General features: G+C 46.2%; 1 protein-coding gene and 1 long non-coding RNA gene across 2 annotated transcripts in view; one reads left to right on the forward strand and one right to left on the reverse strand.

Moving 5' to 3' along the window:
* Positions 1-20,580, reverse strand: part of LOC147010792 (uncharacterized) — a 26,756-nt gene extending 6,176 nt beyond the window's left edge. Inside the window, exons 1-2 of the long non-coding RNA XR_015052508.1 lie at positions 20,341-20,580; positions 4,661-4,766 (exon numbers count right to left, since the gene is read on the reverse strand). This is a non-coding gene — a long non-coding RNA (uncharacterized LOC147010792). The remainder of the gene's footprint in view (positions 1-4,660; positions 4,767-20,340) is intronic.
* The window catches only part of PPM1D (protein phosphatase, Mg2+/Mn2+ dependent 1D), a 79,382-nt gene that overhangs the window by 11,468 nt on the left and 47,156 nt on the right, over positions 1-20,758 (forward strand). The gene's annotated exons all lie outside the window — the stretch shown is intronic.

Consider the following 20,758-nt stretch of genomic DNA (forward strand, 5'->3'; position numbering starts at 1 on the left):
CCGCTCTGGAAGTTGACGCCTCATTCACTCATCAGAGTTAAATCGAGCACGAGGACGATCGAAACACACGTCTCATCATATGTCACCCATCTCTGTACACCTCGCTCTCACCTGTATATAGTATCACTCAACAATCCCATGCCTTCCAGCAAATGCAATTCTCGTCCATACGGAAAGTTTTGGCTGAGAACGTTCCAGCACCTTCATGAATCTCACCAGGCAGTTTACAGTACAATACTTCCAGCTACAGTCAAAATTAGTTCATTACATCAAGCAGTTGATGTTACAATTTACCGACCTGTGCTACACGAAACTTGTAACATATAACTGTTAATTTTACTTGTTCGTTTATAGACTTACAAAATACCACAACATCTAGCTTTTAACCAACAAATAAGCCCCACCTTGAGAAAAATATTCTTGCAAATACATGCTTTTTTTTTACAACCGTCATTTAAAATTAGAGGGTGTAAAAAAAACCAAAAAGAAACAATTACAGTTGACTCATACAATCAGCTCCCACAATCTCAGATCCATTAATGGCTTGAATACAGAGCCAATAGTTCTGTCGGAACAACGCTCACTGCATTACCCTAACATAGTCCATTTCACACTTCTGCACGTACGACAGGGCTGATGATCAGTCTGTATGATGAACTCTCATCCATAGACGTAGTTCTGGAATTTCTTAACAGCAAACACGATAGCGAGACATTCACGTTCTATTGCCGAGTGGTTCCTTTCCCAGGGCAGAAGTTTCTTGCAGGCATACACTACAGGAAAGACTCTGTGCTCGTACTCCTGCAACAACACTGCTCCAATTCCGACATCAGATGCATCCGCTTGCACAATGAATGGTCTGGCAAAGTCGGGAATCTGTCGTACAGGGGCCTTGCAAAGAAGGTTATTGATCCTTTCAAATGCCCTCTGTTGGGGTGCCTCCCACGGAATGTGGTTGCGCTGACCCTTTTTGGTGAGGTCAGTGAGGGGCACAACTTCATCTGTGTAGTTCGGTATGAACCTCCTATTGTATCCTGCCAAGCCCAGAAATGATCTGACCTGTCTTTTGGTCATCAGTACTGGGACGTTTCTGACGCAGGTGAGTTTCTCTTCCTCTATTCCCACTGCTTTTCTGACAGATTCTCGCTGATGTTGACATCCTCCTGTGTCTCTCCGTCAGCCCTGAGTCTCAATTCCAACAAGTCTTCATTCGCCAAGACACATTCTTCATCACAATCCAGCTCTGGGTCAATGACCGCCATACCAGCCACATCTGGCTGTAACATGATATCAGCTGCGTTGTCAACTCTCTCATGATGCAACTTCAAAAGTTTGGCATGGTAAATTTTGGTCTTTCCTTTGACACAGATCTTGTAGTCCATCAAGTTGACTACTTCCTGAACTTAATGTGGTCCTTGCCATTGGAGCATCAACTTGTTGTGCTCCGTTGGTAGTAGCAACAAACACTGTCTCCAACCTTGAACTTTCTGTCTCTGGTTTTATTATCATAGAAATGCTTCTGACTTCTTTGTGCTGCGTGTAGACTCGCACTAGTCAGCAACTGTCCTCCACTCGATTACACAAGTCAAAGACATATTGATAGGCATGATGAACCTCTGACGTGTTCTCTCCAGTCCACAGTTCCTTCAACAACTGCATGGGCCCTCTTACAGTTCGTCCGTAGAGTAGCTCAAATGGTGAGAACCCACCTTGCTTGCTTGAGGAACCTCTCTGTAAGTGAACAGCACCACCTGCAGGTACCTGTCCCAAATCACGTGGTCGCTCTTGACACATCTTCCTCAGCATTCTCTTCAGAACTCCATTGACCCATTCACAAAGTCCATTGCACCTGGGGTTAGATGGTGTCATGAAGAGTTGCTTCATGAATATGAGTTGACACACCTCCTTTATCAGGTCCGATGTGAATTGAGTATCTCGGTCGCTCAGCACCTTTTGTGGGAGTCCTACTCAGGAGAAGACTTCCAGCAGTACTTCTGCGACCCACTCCGTCTCAATCTTGGGTGGCACAATTGCTTCAGGGTACTTAGTGGTGTCGTCCACAATGGTCAAGATGTACCAGTTGCCATTATCAGGCACTGGAGACAATCAGGTCCATGGCCACTCTGCGAAAGGGCTCCTCTCTCAACGGCATGGTTCCTAATGCTATCTTGGAAACCCTCCCTTTGGTGATGGTCCTCTAGCAGATGTCGCAGGACTTGCAGAATCTGCTGACGTCACTGATTATCCCTAACCAATGGAAGTTTCTCGTTATTCTGTCAGTTGTCTTCTTTGCTCCAAGATGGCCTCCAACAATTGATTTGTGTGCCAATTTCATCACGGCCTCCCGATACTTAGTCGGAATGATGATTTGCTTCATCTCGGTTATGTCAGTTATGTAAATACGGTGTCAGATACCTTTGGGGATTTCGAGCCTGTACTTGCTATTGTCCTACGTCTGATGATCTCTGTTATCCTGAACCTCCTTCCACAACCTTTTAAGTGAGCCATCTTCCTTCTGAGCTTGCTCGAGTTCTTGCACAGTCACCTTTGGAATGTCAGATTGTGACACCTTCAATGGTTTGATGTTGTCCTTGTTGCGCTTGGACTGTGTCCTGGTCACTGCTGCTTGTGCCAGCTGTAGAATACAGTTTTAGTCTGGATCCTTGACCTCTCATGCTCCCGGTATATTACCGATCACAAGATCACAAATGGAGTCCTCTATGCACATGACCTCCACCTCTATGTAATACGGTGTGTCCACGTGGATCTTTGCACCTGGATAGTGATGCAATGTACTATCAATCAGCTTGCAAGAGTAGACCTTGTCAGTCATCTGCCTTGTAGTCACCAGATATTTCTTCACAGCTGCACGAGTACATCTTGCGTCTCGCAGTACTGTCACTTTCTGTGAAGCCACGTAGAGTTCATCCACAGTGATGTTGCTGTTGGCAATGCCAGTGGTGTTTTTCTCACAACTGCTGAAGACGATAGGTGTTGAGTGAAATCCTCCTTTGTTCACCCAGATCTCCTCAGGACAATTTTGCACAGCTGATGCAGACTGCTCTTTCGGCTCTGCTCTGCACATAACATCTTTCCTCTAGAAATCGTGCACTGGCTGCCTTCTGTTGTAGCCTCATCTGTGCTGCCTTCTTCAATCGACATTCGGCCATCATGTGTCCTTTCTTGTTACAAGAGAAGCATTCCCTCTCACTTCTACTGAATTGGGGCTTTGTAGTCTGAGATGGGTCAGTCTTGTGCAGAAAACTGTCCCACCTTGGTTTCATTGCAACGTCCTTCTTCTTGACTGACCTCCCAGTAATACACCCAACCATGTGCTTCAATATACTGTTCAGCCAAGGTTGTTATTGCTTCGGTGTTCTGAGGCACTCTCGCCCGTATGAACAGAGACATCTCTGAAGAAAACACACAAAGGAACTGTTCACGAACCAACAAGTTGCTTAATGCTTCAAAGCTACGTTCGCACTTTGCCATCAAAGTCCATTCTGTAAAGCACCGTCTCAAATGTGTCATGAACTGAAATGTAGTTTCACCTTTGTCAGGTTTAATTCCTCTGAACCTGCGGCGATATCCCTCTGTAAGTTCATACCTCTTCAACAAGGCCACTTTCAAGTGATCATAGTCGTGAGCATTCTCCGAGGGCATACTGGTGTACACCTGGAGTTCTTTGCCTATCAGAAGGGGACTGAGACGAACTGCCCAGTCCTCTCTATTCCAATGTTGACTCGCAGTGAAGTGCTTAAATCTTTCAAGGTACGCATCCAGCTCATCGCATTTATCATCAAATGTGGGGAGCTTCAGCTTGTTTGTCATTACTCATACATCAACAGAGCACATGTGACTGCTTCAATCTCCAACTGTATTCTTGCCAATTCAATTTTCATTCACATTTCCTCCATCATAAGTTTGGCTTTCCAGGCACATTTGCCACGCTTCACCTCCTCTTTCCGTGTACGTTCCTAACGCTCCGCCTCCTCTTTCCATGCACGTTCCTCATGCCCCGCCTCGTCTTTCCGTGCACATTCCTCAAGCTCCGCTTGTCTCTCCTCACCTTCGTGAGCCTTCTCTTCTTTTGCAGCTGCTTGCTGTTCTTAAACTATTTGCATTAGTGTCTCTCCCTTCAGTCCAAGCCACTCGCCTCACTCAATTCACTTGTCAAACTCCATGGCAGATGGATAAGCGGTCAATTTGAACTTAGATCACAACTGCAGCACTTATTCTTCTTCGTCTTACACATGTGATACCGCAAAGCCTTTTACCACTGACAGATCCTGTCACGGTCACCAAAATGTCAGGGGTGATACACCCCTTGGGGTTTCCTTCCCTTTGGTGTATGCATGTTGTTTGTGGTGCTGAACCCAGCCGGTTCTCCAATGAATGCAATCCAAGATTTGCACTTCACACTTCTGAACGATCATACTGGTCAGCTACCAATCAAATGGATCTTTGTCAGTTCGGGTCTGTGATTTCTGAGTGGCGTTACAGTGATCACATCAACAGCGTAATGTTTTTTGAAACTTGTATTTCATATAAACAGATACAAAGTCAAATGAGGAAGTTCACCATTACATACAATGTCCAACTCCGATTCCCACATTGAGTTGTTTCTGCCCAGTGTCCCTGTTCTGCCAGCTCAACTCACGAGTGTTCACCTCGTCCACCAGGGCTGTTGAACAATCGAGTCCTGTCGCGTTGTTCTCGTACGCTGGCCCGTCCAGGATGATTGAAGAGCTCAAAGGAATTCTTTCCTGATACACAATCTTTATGAGTTTTAATCAACCTGATTATAATCGGCTCCACACATTAAGAACCGCTCTGGATATTAACACCTCGTTCACTCATAAGAGTTATATTGAGCACAGGGACGATCAAAACACACGTCTCATCACATGTCACCCATCTCGCTACACCTCCCTCTCGCAGGTTTATATAGTATCACAGAATGATCTCGTGCCTTCCAGCAAATGCGATTCTAGTCCATACTGGAAACTTCATCTGAGAACGTTCCAGCACCTTCACAAATCTCACATGGCAGTTTACAGTACAATACTGCTATCTAGTCAAAATTAGCTCATTACATCAAGCAGTATATATTACAACACCGATCCGTGCTACACAAAATTTAGAACATATAGCTGTCAATTTTACTCATTCATTTATTGGCATTTACAAATGCTTATTTACAAATACCACAACATCTAGTTTTTAACTGACAGAGAAGTACCATGACATTCTGATTCTATCAGTGTTTTCATACATTCGTGAAGAAATATGATTGCAGGTTGTCTCTGTATTACATCTAACATGGTGGAATTTTTAACCCGCTCCCTCACACCCCTTGTATTCGGCGGATATGACTCTTTGCTCCCATTACTCTTATCCTCTCTCAAACTCATTTCCCTTCTCTCCAACTTCCCCTCACTATTCCCATACACTCCTTTCTCTTATCCCACACTTTAAAATTATTTTAAACTATCAAATACCACCCATTGTTTCCTGATGGGAATACCAAGGGGGAGAGAGAGAGAGAGAGAGAGAGAGAGAGAGAGAGATAGAGAGACAGTGAGAGAGAGAGAGAGAGAGAGAGAGAGAGAGAGAGAGAGAGAGAGAGAGAGAGAGAGAGAGAGAGAGAGAGAGAGAGAGAGAGAGAGAGAGAGAGAGAGAGAGAGAGAGAGAGAGACAGACAGAGAATATGGAGGGAGAGGAGGAAGGGGGAGTGAGGTGAGGGTGGCTGGGAGAGGGAGGGTCAGGGGAGAGTGAGGAGGGGTGTGGGAGCTAGAAAAGGGGAGAGAAAGAGACCTCACCACATGTTGCTGTCCTCTTCGGGAGGGAGGGGTGCGAGGATGGGGGTGGGAGCGAGAGAAAGGGAGAGGGAGGGAGTTGTAATAGGAGAGACAGAGACAGAGACAGAAAAGGAAAAGGGGGAATGAAGAGGTGGAGCGAGGAAGTGGGGAGGAAGGAAGGGAGAGCGAGGAAGCGGGGGAGAAGGGGTGAGAAAAGGTAATGTTATGTTATGCTTTATGACCACGCGTGCGCACACACACACACACACACACACACACACACACACCTATATACAGGCTCTTCCAGGTATTTATGGTAGAAATGCATTCCTGAAAAACATTGTTTAAATCAGTCTTGAAAATTCCACTGACTCTTAATATATTGTTGCAGATCCGGGTTGGAGGGTTCTCGGTCGGGCGCGTCAATCACTGTCCGTACCCAGTTTGGGTTTTCGCATCCAACCACCGCCGTCTCTGGGGTTATAACGCTGGCTGCTTCGGCACAGTTCTCGGGTTACGCGTCTCGAATCACGGTACCAAAATACACCTGTACCTTGCCAGCTGGAGGAATAGACCCCGGTTACAGACAGGTTTTGTCAGAGACTGAGCGGAGTCTACCAGTCTGTAACCATTTTCGTTTTTATATCCAAATCGAGCAGATCGTTCCTCGACGTGGCACGAACCAATTCAAAGCGGCAACTTTATACGAATCAGCCAGATTTATTGGGGACATCGGGGAACACAACACAAGCAAAACATTCACGACAATGTTATCATTACTCTATAACCCGTTCTTCACGAGGGAGCTATGGATTATGGGTTTCGAAGGGAACTCTAACGAGATAAGCCTTAAACGACATGCAAACAAAACATGGACTGCATTCAGACAAGACAGAGTACTTGGTGATGTTTCATGGACGAGAGGAAAGTGTCAAAAGCACAAATGTGGCTCGTGACAAGCAGATGTCCACGGATTCGAGCCCCAAGCTCGAGCATGCCACGTGGCAAAAATGGCGCCAGTCTTTCAGTGTCGTACCACCCAATCACGCGGCCTCCGCGCGTTCAGACCCCGCGTAAGGTCGACGGCACAAGACCGTCAGATCGATGGTGGGTTTCAGCTGGCTTCGCACAAGGTCCAGCACACAAGTCCAGGCCTCCTTCACGAAGCAGATCACAGACAGACACAGCCATCCCCTACACAGCAGATCACGACTCCCACCAGTCGTCTCTCATCCAGCCGAGGGCAGATAGACCTCATGCAGTCCTTTCCCTGCCTTTCCTTCGGCCCTGGCTCGCTTCTCCAGGCCACAGAAGGCAGACCCGGTACGCCCAGGTCCAGTTTCTCTCCCGGCAGAATCAGCACTGTCTTTCCTTTTTCTGCTCGCTTCGAAGCCCAAGCACGCCTCAAAGCCGACTCCAGACTCACACAGCAGCCAGGTCCTCTCGAAGCAGATTGCCGCCTCACCCTCAGGTTCAGTTTTCTCTCCCTTGTGAAATCACCACCGTCTTTCCTTCCTTCCCTCGCTCCCTTTGAAGCCACTGGCTCCTCCCCTTAGTTTCACTTCCTTCTTCAGGCCCCTCCCTCTCAGCCGACTGGGCGGGGCCTCGTCAGGAGAGGGGAAGGAAGAAGAAGAAGCCCTTGGCACACCACCACTGCACAAACAAATAACAGCCTGTGACATCTCCCGACACACATGGAGTGTCCAGGTCAGGTCAGGTATGGGAGCATGTGCCAGAACAGCACGTCGCTGCGTCCACTTTCCGCCGGTACTCCAGGGGCCTCCGTCTGGCCATCCCCCAGGCAGATGCCAGGCCCATCCCCATCTCCTTGAGATGATGGTCAACCTGTTGCAACCATGAGGCACGTGGTCGACCCACTGGCCTCCTCAACTCATGAGACTCCCTCGCTGAGAGAATCTGGTGAGCAGGATCAGAGTCAGGAAAACGAGCCACATGTCCATACAGCCGCAACTGACGCTCACGGACTATGCAGGTAACAAATCTCATCCGAGTCTCTCTCAGCAACCGCTCGTTGGACACAAAATCCGACCAGCGATAGCCAAGGATTCTCCGAAGAGACCTGGTACCAAAGGAATTAAGTCTCCGTCTCAGATCCTTGGTCAGAGTCCAGGTCTCGCACCCATAGAGCAAGACTGGAAGTACCAAGGACCTGAAGACTCGGACTTTCGTCCTCCCGCACAGGTACCGGCAGCGCCACACCCCATGATCCAGTGAATCCATGACTCCCCAGGCCCGACCCAGACGTCTATTGACCTCTGACTCGCAGCCAGCAGAGACATGAATATCACTGCCAAGGTAAGTGAATCTCTCCACGACCTCAACATCCTCACCACAAACAGACACAGACAGGACAGCAGCATCCAAGATGTCACCGAAAGCCTGGATCTTAGTTTTGACCCAAGAAACCCGTAATCCCAATGGCTCCGACTCCTCATTCAGCACCTCGAGGGCCCCCAAGAGGATGTCTAAAGTCTCCGCAAAGATGACTGCATCATCTGCAAAGTCAAGGTCCGAGATCTTGACATTCCCAAATGACGCACCGCAACTTGATCTCTCCGACATCCTCCCTAGAATCCAGTCCATACAAGTGCTGAAAAGTGTGGGGGCAAGTACACATCCCTGACGAACTCCAGTAACAACTGGAAATAAGTCAGAGATGGTACCACCACACTTCACAGCACTCTCAGTACCAGAGTAGAGTTCAGACATCAGATCGATCAGTTTTGGTGGCACCCCACGAAGACCAAGAATCCTCCAGAGGACATCCCGATTCACTGAATCGAACGCTTTACAGAGATCAACATAGGCTGCAAGCAGCCCCTGCCGAAACTCTCGTCTGCATTCGGTGAGGACACGAAGTGCAAGGATACGGTCAATCATTGACCTCTTTGGTGTAAAGCCTGACTGCTCTGGACACTGGTGCTCAAGCAGATGGTGGCGAACCCTATTGAGAATTATCCGAGCAAAGACCTTGCCCGGCACTGAGAGCAGCGTCACCCCTCGGTAGTTGTTGCAGTCTTGGCGATCACCCTTCCCTTTCCAGAGAGGGACAACAAGGCCCCTCTTCCAGTCAGTTGGGATGATGCCTGTGTTCCAGGCAGAGCACAAAACTGCATGCAACGACACGAGTGCAGCATTTCCACCAGCCTTGAGAAGTTCGGCATGGATGCCACAGATCCCTGGAGCTTTGCCCCATTTCAACTGGTTCACCGCAGCCCGTGTTTCCACAAGCGTAGGTGGACCACAGTTGATTCGAGGGTCAGCAACAGGGATTGTAACACCCTTGACGTCCAACTCGACAGTTGGGGGATCAGCCTGGTACAACCGCTCAAAGTAACCGGCCCAGCGGGCCTTCACTTCAGACTCCTCTGTCAAGAGCCTACCACTCTCTGCTCGAACTGCAGTGCTCCGAGGGATGGGCTTGGATGAACGTAATGCGCGAATTCCCCTGTAAGCGGGACGAGAATCACCTGTCCACAGGTGATGCTCTACCCCCTCACAGATTCCTCGCACATAGGCCTCCTTGTCCACCCTCAGTGCACGTACAGTTTTACGCCTCAGCTCCCTGAACAGCTCAGCTCTGCCATTCAGCCTGGCCCTGCGACTCTGGTCAATGGTATCCAGTGTCCCTTGAGAGACAAAATTCTTCTTTGCCCTGCGGTGAGCTCCAAGGCATCCACCGGCAACATCAAGGACGGTGGTCTTGAAGGCGCTCCACAACTCTTCAGGACCCCCCAAAGCACCCAGAACCCCCAAGTGTCCACTCAGCCTGTTCGCAAACTCCTCAGCTACTCTCTCATCCCTGAGCTTGGCAACATCCAGCCTCGGCTGGGATGGTACCATTCTCCAGGATTTAAGGTAAAGCTTTAGAGTTGCTACAACAAACCTGTGGTCAGTATTGAGGAACTGAGCACTCCGGTAGACCCTGCAGTTCTGGATCATCCTCCAACGACCGTCAATGAGGACATGGTCAATCTCCTTTGCCGCACCGCCAGCGTTGGAATACCAAGTCCAGCGATGAGCTTGTGGGCGCTGAAACCATGAACCAGCCACCCTAAGTCCATGACTTCTTGCAAAGTCAAGGAACTTAGTGCCATTCTGGTTCATAGTTCCTGACCCATGGGGACCAACACACACCTCATAACCGTCCCTATCAGTTCCAGTCGATGCATTGAAATCCCCCAAGACTAGAAGTGTATCTCGTCTGGGGCACTGATCAACCACAGACGCGAGTGTGGCGTAGAATGCATCCTTCACAGTGAGATCACTCGCCTCAGTCGGAGCATAAACAGAGACCAGGGAAATGACACCTAAGGAGTGACGAATCCTTAATCTCATAATACGCTCGTTGACCGGTGTTACCTCAATTATCATTGGGGTCAGCTTATTGGACACAGCTACAGCAACTCCTTGGGTATGGTAACCATCAGAGCGACCAGACCAATAGTAGGTGTAACCACCCACCATTATCTCGCCGCAATCCGGTCTCCGAACCTCAGAGAGAGCTGCAATCCCGATGTCCAAACGCTTGAGCTCAGATGATAACAGAGACAGGTGATCATCCTCTCTTAGGGATAGGACATTCCAGGCACCCACCCGAAGGGACCGCCTCAGGTTAACCCAAGGAGACCGCCGTCTGGTGGACGACACCTCAACACCACTCCGACACACTCTCCCGCAATCTGACCCAGGGATGTTACCCCGTGGTTTCCCTCCTATCAAAGATTGGGGGTCCCGAAGGCTTTGCCCCAATCCCGTCATCCGGTGAGCTGCCCTGCGAAGGGAAGCTGCACAGGAGGTACTCCCACGGAGTGGGTTTTCAGATTTTTTTGCGTTTTTGCGTTTTGCGGAATGAAGGGTTTTACGGTGGCCGGAGTGCAAATCCTGCCACCAACCTCCTAATAAGAAGTGACCCAACTGCAGGAGGACGTCCGCAGACACAGTTGGGCACTAGATATGGATGGCCGTTGGCTCACAAGGAGCTCCTCCGCCCTTTGACAGGTTTTGTTTTTAATCCTGCTGGGTGTCCATATCCAAACACCCTCCTCACCAGAAAACCTGGTGGGGGAGACGGTTTAGTCGCCGACAACCCGACCATGGAACAGGTTAGTACAGGTTTACATGGTACCTGTAGCAGGTCACAGATCGAACCTGACCTGACAGACTAATCGTTTACCTGACAGACTAATGGAGTGTCCATTTACCGAACAACCTGGCTAAACATGCATTTAATGGGGGATCTGGGCTAATTATATATTTAATAGCATACTAAGGGCCATTTCCGTAACAGTATTAAAGGGGGAATGCGTTCCTGACACACAAAAAAAAATGAGTGGAAAATTTTCAAAGTTTTGTTACCCACCTTAGTCCCCCTGTTATGTTAACCGTTTGATCTTTTAATTTAATTTAATTTAAATTGCCTTCCTAACTCCAGAGATTCCCCATGGAGAACCCAGTCACGGGGCGTCGTTGTGGTGATCCCGCTGTTTTAAAAAAAAAAAAATTATTTTCGTTGCACTGAATCAAGTTATTTTTGTTGCATTCAATGAAACCAGCTCAATGAAGCTGATGAATTCCGGCACATTCCTTCATCTTTTCTTCACTCAATATGTCTCCAAACAGTAGAAAAAGTTATGTTCAATCCTTTTGGAATCCCTCATTTTCTCGTGTATATACGGAGAAGGAGGGACCACAGCCTTGCTTGCTTAAAGTAAATAGGTATATATGCCTAGTTTTACGAATCGTTATTTCTTTAAATTTTCACATTTCACTCCATATTTCGACACTTATTTAGTCCTCTAAATCCGATCTTCAAAGCCGAAATCAAATTTCTATTGTACGCTTTAATTTGTCCGTGAGAGTTCACCGTGAAAAATTGCATCTTATAATGCATGAAATTTTCCTAAGCTCCTAATTTGAAAACTATAGCACTTACAAAAGCGATATGTAGTGATTTGTAGGTGTGTAGATCAGGCGTTGGATGATATGAGTGAGGAAAGTGAATAAAACAAGCTCAAATGAGCTAAGATCCTCGTCCTCTTAATGATGACGTCATAAAAACGAATATGACGTCATTGTGATGTATCAGGTTTACGATAAATTATCTGTGCTAATGCCCGGCTTAATTCCCGCAAACAAAATTCAAACAGCTTGCCTAGTTTCGGAGATAATGGTGTAGACGAGTTCCATTAGCGGCGATATAATGACGTCAACTTTTTTTCTCGGAAGAATTTCCAAAAAATCGGATATGGTTACTGTCTGCGCGTGGGCTTTCTGCATATACATGGCAAGTTCCACGAAGATCCGATGAAAACTCTGGGTTGTAAAACAAAAAAAGTCAAAAAATAGGAATGACGTCATAAAAATTGATATGACGTCATAGTGATGTATCATATGTGGGTAATTCATCTCTGCTAATGCCCTGTTCGATTCCCGTAAACAGAATTCAAAAAGCTTGCCGAGTTTCGGAGATAATTTTTTTACGTGATTTCCATGAGCGGAGATATTTTGACGTCATAACTTTTTTTTTCGAGGAGGAATTTTCAAAATCGGACATGGTTACTGTCTGCGCAGGGTATTTTTACATATATATGCCAACTTTCAGGAAGTTTCGACGAAAACTGTAGGCTGTGAAACAAAAAAGTCCACAAAAAATGAAGAACAACAACGTGAGTAAGACTTAGAGATCCTCCACGAGGACCTAAAAATTGAGCTCTTTATCGTGAAGAAGAATTAGAATTAAATTTCCCAATAATTAGAAGTCTGGAAACAATCATTCATTCTTATTTGAAACTAATCAAGGTTAGTGCAAGTTGGTGAGTACCAAATAATCTTGTCTGAGCAAAACTCAACTTGAGTGGTCAGTGCAAACAGATTCTCGTATGCCACCAGAGGGAAACATTCCTTTCAAAAGGTTGTGATGTGTGTGTTACAAGACCCGGGCCCCATCGATTCAAACCAGAGCCAAAGTGAACCTCCAGTTGTATTTGGCAATTCCATGCCAAATACACTATTATTACTGGAATTCTTTATTGTATTTGGCAATTCCATGCCAAATACACTATTATTACTGGAATTCTTTATTATTCTTTATTTTCGTCACACATCCATTGCCCTAAAACTCCTCCTAGGGCTTTTGTCTCGGAGCACTAACAATTATGTCTTTGAAATCGGCTACTTTCAAGGAAGTGCAGTGTCAACTTTTGACTTTGAAATTCTCAAGGTTAAGGTCAAGGTGACACAAAAAGTCAAAAACATATTTTGCCCCATATCTTCGCCCCACGGAAAGATACAGGTTAGCCGCTGAAATTTTCTGATAGGTCACAACAGGGCCTACAGAAAACCTCAGTAGTCCAAAGTTGTGTGACCTATATCTTCTGAGATCGGTAGGGGTCGAAGTTCATGACGTTGGTCAAAAACGCATTTTGCCCCATATCTTCGCCCCACGGAAAGATACAGGTTAGCCGCTGACATTTTCTGATAGGGCACAACAGGAGCTACAAAAAAATCTTATTTGACCAAAGTTGTGTGCCCTATATCTTCTGAGATCGGTAGGGGTCAAAGTTCATTACATTGGTCAAAAACACATTTTGCCCCATATCTTTGCCCCACGGAAAGATACAGGTTAGCCGCTGACATTTTCTGAAAGGTCACAACAGGGCCTACAAAAAATCTTGTTTGACCAAAGTTGTGTGACCTATATCTTCTGAGATCGGTAGGCGTCAAAGTTCATGCCGTTTCCAAATACGTATTCGTTGCAAGCTAATGCAGCCCTCTAGTATTTTATTTGTTTTTTAGGCATATAGGCAGAAATGGAGACGTTTGACTTTGGACTAAAAGACTAGTGTCATTAAAAATGGTACAATTCTTATGCTGAAAATGAACATGATATGTGCGTTATATACAGTATTTTTATTCTGATGTACCATACTCTTTAGAGAATATCGGTGCTGCCAAAGCAGTTTCTTGGAAAGGGTTATACTGGGTGGTTTGTCTTTGCCTTCCCAGTAGTAGTTAGAGCAAGGATTTGTAATTTGTTCATGGTGCTGCGATAGCTCGTCTACTTTTCAAAAAGGACACCATGGGGGTCTTTAACGTTCTTTGTAAAATACACAATTTACAAATTTGGCATCTTCTAGCAGAGTCTTAATACTTTTTGAAAAACACTCACATGTCTTATATTTCTGAGAGAAATTGTCAATCGATTCATATATGGTGCTTTTAATGAGAGTAATTAACCCTCTCACAGCTGGGGAAGCAGTTCAATGTGGTCAATGACTCACTGAAACGATGAATGAAAAAAGGTCCCAAAAAGTGATAGCGCCCATGTGCGGTAAGACTATATTAATTTATTGTGATACCGAGAAGTATCAATCATATCAGTCAGTGGTAGTGTACTGCTGCTATCCCAACACATTGTACATAGCTCTATGGCAGCTGTGGACTTGTTGGGTAGCATCAGGGCTGGCAAGATGGCCGAGAGGTACACACATTCGCTTCTAAACGGCCTAGCTTGGATTTGAATCTCAGCCCAGCTATAAAGTGTCATCCTGGTGACAGGCAGGATAGTTGGTAGACGTTGAAGATCACACGGCGTTCTTTACATAGATTAGGTAGGCTATTGCCCACACACTGGCCAATTTATAAGTTCATGCTCCAACCTACAGGGGGCACTGCGTCGGTGGCACTGCCTCAACCCCAGCAAGTGATACCACCGGAGCCATGTCCTGCAGAAGAAAGAATAATTTATTATTATTATTATTATTATTACCCAGCCCGTGAAGCGAAAAGTGGGGTGAAGCAATTGGTTCACTCTGTCTGTCTGTCTGTCTGTCTGTCTGTCTGTCTGTCTGTCTACAGATGTCACATGTCAGTCTATGATTGAGAAAATACTTTATTTCAATTGGATTCTATATTTTGAACGCTGTGGAACACGAATCAAAACACGAACCTGCACTTTAGCTTTGGCTCTGAAGTTGGAAAATTGTACGGAATCTCGTCCTGAACATGCATACACACAGAGGAGTAAGGTAATTTTTAGCTCACCTGGAACGTCGTTCCGGGGAGCTTATGGGATGACACGTCGTCCGTCTGTCAATCTGTCCGTCCGTAAACACTTGCAACTTATTCTCTGAAACTACAAACATAATTTTGATGAAACTTGACCACAACCAAATTCATCACCCGGTATGTACCAAAGTATGTTCACAGTATTAAAAAAAAGAATCGGGCTCAAGGGGGTCTACAGGGGGTTATCCCCCAAAATAGGTATTTCCTTTCTTCTCGGGAAACTATACACACACAATTTTGATGAAACTTGACCACAACCTTCATCACCCGTAATGTACCAAAGCTTTTCCACACTATTTTTTTTTTAATCGGGGTCTGAGGATGTTCATGGGATTAGGGGTGGGGAGTTGCCCCCCCCCCCCAAAATAGGTATTTGCTATAACATTGGTTCATTCATACATTTTGCTAATTCTGTCGCATGTTGACTTTCGCCTCAGTATCATTATTCTACCAGGTGAGCGCCCAGGGGTATTGCCCCTATTTTTTTTTACTGTCTGCCTGTCTGACAGTCAAACAAAACTGAAAATCATTCCAATCAGGAAACTTATTGTTTTGAGGGATGTCGTAAAGAACACAAACAACATGCACGAATAACTAATGTAACTTGTTAAATAAGGCGGTGTAAAAGACGCTGCATCAATGGCGGTAAACTTTGGAATTTTTTCCTATCGCCTTTAAAACCTTTATTTAATTTCTATTGAATTATATATCTAAACACTGAAAAACACAATTTCCCTTGATTTCACTTCCAAAAACCCCCAGTGTAGCACTACTTGGACAAAATATTACGCCATCTCAACCAATCAAATATTCCGTTCGTGCTCAGCGTTGGGAATATCAAGATTCAAACAAAATGGCGGTTCGTCGAAATATAGATCGCTGCTTGGAAACGCAAAGCAAGAGTCGAAAAGACCTTTCCCATGTCTGTCCTTTTTTTCTCAAGATTGCACAGGGTACAGTAAGGTGTTCAATGAACTCTCTAGTCAATCGTTTTGACAATGTTCACACCCACGGCCTCATTAGCCTCACCCTGTTACAACCAGCCTTGACTGCATATTCCATGAAAATAATCTCTGGTGTTAATTAATAACGTTGTAATATGAAGTTGTTTGACCTTTCACAACTTCTTCATGGAAAGGTTCTGTGGATGCTCATCAATAGGGGTGTGTTCCGTTAGCAAGCAGCTTGCTATCGCTTTCCAAGCCAGTCGTTTCATATCAACTGCTTTGTTCAGGGTACCGGCGATAGCTCACATACTCTTCACGAAGGACACTGTGGCATGCTTAACATCCACCAACTCATGCTGTCAGACGGGACACCCTATTGAATGTCCATCCGAGGGACGACACACAGTGACGAATCACCCTGCCTGTGAAACACCCAGACGCCAGTTTTTAGCTGAGTCGGGATTCAAACCTAACTTTAAAGGAATGTGTGCCTACGTCAGTGTAGGCCATCCAGCCAGAGTGCCAGCCCACCCTTTCTCTCCTCTTACCCAACGAAAGCGAGTGATTTGAATGACAGGCCCGGGTCTCATCTACTGCCAAGCAACATCACTCCAGAAAACTGGAACATCACTCAGGAGAGTGAATACCTCCATTAGGATCAACAGTTTAAGTTTTTTTTTATCCCACTGATAGGCCGGATCTGGATCCGGACCTGAACCAAAAACTCATCGGCTTGTTCTTGTCGCCTACCCAACTCATCCACCAAGTTTCATCCGAATCCGTCGATAACCTTGAGAGATATCCTGCTCACAGACAGACAGACAGACAAATGAAATTGCTCGTTGAGCAAGGAATTACCGGAATAACTTTGTCATATCTCCATGATCTCTGAAAAAACAAAAACCTGGAAATCAATTTGGTTCTTATAAGTTGATAGTGATACTGATTAATGAGTTATAGCACTTAGTTTGGTCATGATCATAACTTGGAAGTCAATCGGGATCGAAATGACGTTTTTACCACAATTTGAAAGTTTTGACCCCGACCCCCCTGACATTCGACCCCCGACCGCTGAGAAGGGTTGGCTAGGTGTGGGTACCTCTCTCACCTGCCATGGGACATCAGCAAAAGCTTTCTGTGACTCATTGGGACTGACTCAATCGGTCAACTTCCCGACCCGGATCTCAACCAATGGTACTCCATCTCTTCTGGATCTGATTTTGACAAATTTCCCTGACAATATCTGCTGTTCTTCCTTCGCTCCAATCGGTTCTTCTGACCACGTCCTTGTTAAAGTGGACATCTCTCTGGCTGTTATCAGAGAACCACCTCACCGCCGTCGAGTCTGGCATTTCACTCAAGCCGACTGGCAGGGTCTCCGAGCAGCCATCAAACTTACAGACTGGTCTCCTATCACTACTTTCTCAAACATCAACTCATCCTGGGAATTCTTTCAAAGAAACTTGCTCTCCCTCATGCACAGATTTATCCCCTCTCGTGTTCAGTTGTCTTACCCTTCCTCCCGCCCTTGGTTTACTGAAGCTTGTGGCGAGGCAGTTGTCCTGAAACAACTTGCCTTTGCCTCATGGAAAGCAAACCCAACTGAGGGCAATCTCAGTTCTTTCCACAAAGCTCGGAACAAGTGTGTAGCTACCCTCAGGAGAGCCAGAAAACAACATCTTTCTCATCTCAAGTCTGAACTCTCAAACCTCTCTCCCTCCTCAAAATCCTGGTGGCGTTTAATCAAATCTGTTTCTGGTGTATGTTCCCCCTCCATCCCCTCCCTTACCTCAAATGGCCGCACTGCTGATTCCACACGTGATAAAGCTGAATGTCTAAACTCGGTGTTTGCAGCTAAATCTTGTGTCCCAAACCCATCACTATCTCTACCCACTTTACCCAGTCGCACCCAACTGTCCCTGGACTCTGTATCCTTTTCTCCTGACAAGGTGGAGAGCTTGCTTTCAAACCTCGAGTCAGATTCTGCAACCGGTCCAGACGGCATCAGCCCACGTGTCCTCAAAGCCTGCTCTTCTGCTCTTGCTCACCCTCTCTCTGTTCTATTCACCCTCTCATTTTCCCAAGGTCATCTGCCATCTGCTTGGAAATCTGCTAACATCACTGCCCTGCATAAAAAAGGTGCAAAAACAGATCCCTGTAACTATAGACCAATCAGCCTTCTCCCAATCATCAGCAAGGTTATGGAATCCATCATCGCTTCAGACATGAAATCCTTCCTCTTCTCGAATGGCTTGATTTCCAATCATCAATTTGGTTTCAGACCAGGTCACTCTACCGTAGATATGCTGCTACTGCTCTCCCATCAATGGATGGAGGTCCTCAATGCCAGACAGGAAATCCGAGCCGTATCCCTGGACATATCACGTGCTTTTGACACAGTCTGGCACCCTGCCCTACTCACCAAACTCTCTTCCCATGGTATTCAAGGCCATCTCCACTCATGGCTCGCAGACTTCCTCTCCTGTCGCAGTCAACGTGTGGCCCTAAATGGAGTTCTTTCATCCCCTCTTCCTGTGCAGGCTGGAGTTCCTCAAGGTAGCGTTCTGGGCCCTGTTCTTTTTCTGGTTTTCATCAATGATCTCTCGGACTCTCTGGAAAATCCTCTATTTCTCTTTGCCGATGACTCCACCCTCTGCCGTACCATCTGTCATCCCTCAGACCGGCAAGCAGCAGCTTCTTCGCTCACTGCAGATCTGGATAAAATCACAAACTGGTCCAACACGTGGAACATGTCTTTCAATCCAGACAAATCTCACACTCTCACTATGTCTCTTCGAAAGGACCGTTTACAAAACCCCCATCCACTTTCTCAACAATCCTCTGGAAGAAGTCTTTTCTTTCAAGCTTCTGGGTCTCACTATCTGCCATGACCTTTCCTGGGAAAGTCACATTTCCAACCTTGCCTCAAAAGCCAGTCGCCGACTGGGAATCCTCCGTCGTGCAAAGTCCTTCCTCGGCCCTCTTGAGCTCCTGACCACTTACAAAGCTTTTGTCCGTAGCCTGATGGAGTACTGCTCTCCCCTCTGGGCTGGTGCTCCTGCCTCCCACCTTTCTCGACTTCACGCTGTCGAAACCAGGGCTTTTAAGATCATTGGCATCTCCCGCAATGAAGCTGAGTCTTTGGGCCTCTCACTCAATCACCGCAGGTTGGTCGGTGGTCTTTCTGTCTTCCACCGACTCCTCTCCAACCTTGCCCCCCCTGCTCTCTCTGCGATTTGTCCCAACCACATTTCCACAGGGCGCTCAAGGTCCGCCAACAACCCCCTTCTGGTAAAACTACCAAAATCACGAATCACTGCTCATCTTCACTCTTTCATTCCTCTTTTTCCCGCCTTTGGAATAAACTTCCTCACTCTATTCTTTCCCATTCTTCCCTCCAGGCTTTCAAAACAGCTGTTCACCACCACCTCTTATCTTCCCCCATCCAAATCCTCGATCTTTTCTACCCCCGATAATCCACCCAAGCCCACTTCCTTCAATTCTCCTGCTTTCCTTCCTGAAAGTCCCTTTAATGTCCATCTTCCCCTCGCCATGTTCCCCGTCCCATCCCCATCCCTCTCCCTTCCACAGTTCACCTGTGTCTGTTCCCCAATGTTTTGTCCCTTCCACTCCCGCCCCTCTTGTCTCATGCCTCCTTGCTGTGAGTTGTGTGTTAGCTCTCATACGAGCCTCGACCAAGGTATACAAAAAAAAAAAAAAAAAAAGGGTGTTGGTGTGACACCCCAATGAGACATATGGTTGGATGCAGAATTGGAAGATGCACATTTTGGATTTGGTTTGAAGTCGATACGACCATTTTAGCGGACGTTATTGCGAAAATAAGACTTTAGGTTTTTAGGTGACCTTGACCTTGACCTTTGACCTAGATTCACCAAAAACGACAAGTGTCTAAGTTGGACCATGGCCGACGTCTGTACCCAGTTTGGTCATGATCGCTGAAACGGTGTGGCTGCTTCAGGGTAAACAAACACACAAACAAACAAACAAACAGAGAGGAGTGAATCCATAACCTCCGTCCACGTTCGGTGCTGCAGGTAACAAGACTGGATGGGTGTAACTGTGAGTCACAATCTGTGACAATGGGGGAATTGAACGAATCAGGAAGGAAGTACAAGGCGGAAAGAAGAAACAAAGTATGAAGATACATTTGAGGCAATGCAGGGAGAGGGAAGAACAGGGAGTGACGCTGAAAGAGGCCAACCATTGCGAATGTTACTCTGATCGACACAAGGAAAGCTTCATAGACATAGAGCAACACTGCCCTCAAGTGGGAATTCACAGAATAAGAGAAAAACTTCAAATAAACCCCGAACGACGACGAGGAACACGTGGGTTTCTTTCACGAAAATAATGTTGTCCAATAAATTCGATTCAGTTTAGATCTGCACATAAAATCCTGTGGTAAACTGGACGACGAGGAATCAAAATAAGAAGTATGAAAGATATCGTGCACAAACATTGCATTTTCCCGCCATTTTTACCTCACACATCTGTTTAACATTAAGATATGGAGGAAGAAGAAGTTGTTTTTTCCCTTTCAGTTCAATGATCGTGTTGAACTTGGTTTGTGGTCGTGAAGCACTCATTGAGAAAGAGTGTAAGCTTTTCATCCATCTCGTTTTAATGAGGAGCAGTTGCTTCGCACATCTGGACGGTTGGCGGATCAAGCGAGCAAAGTGCACGTACACTGACGTGATGACGTCACATGTGTTATTCTTTCATTCAACGAACTGCATTGCCGTGCAATATTTGATAAAACAAATTTTACGCAGATCTTGAAAGCCATGACGGATGAGTTTCCACAGACGGCCTGATGTGAATGACAACATGCAATTTCTCCGTCGCATTTTTTTTGACCAACATTTGTTTGATCTAAAAATAAGATGGCCGAATTTGTGT

The sequence above is a fragment of the Eptatretus burgeri genome, chromosome 16 (genome assembly GCF_056783735.1).
Source record: "Eptatretus burgeri isolate ZD-2024b chromosome 16, Ebu_testis_v1, whole genome shotgun sequence".
NCBI lineage: Eukaryota > Metazoa > Chordata > Myxini > Myxiniformes > Myxinidae > Eptatretus > Eptatretus burgeri.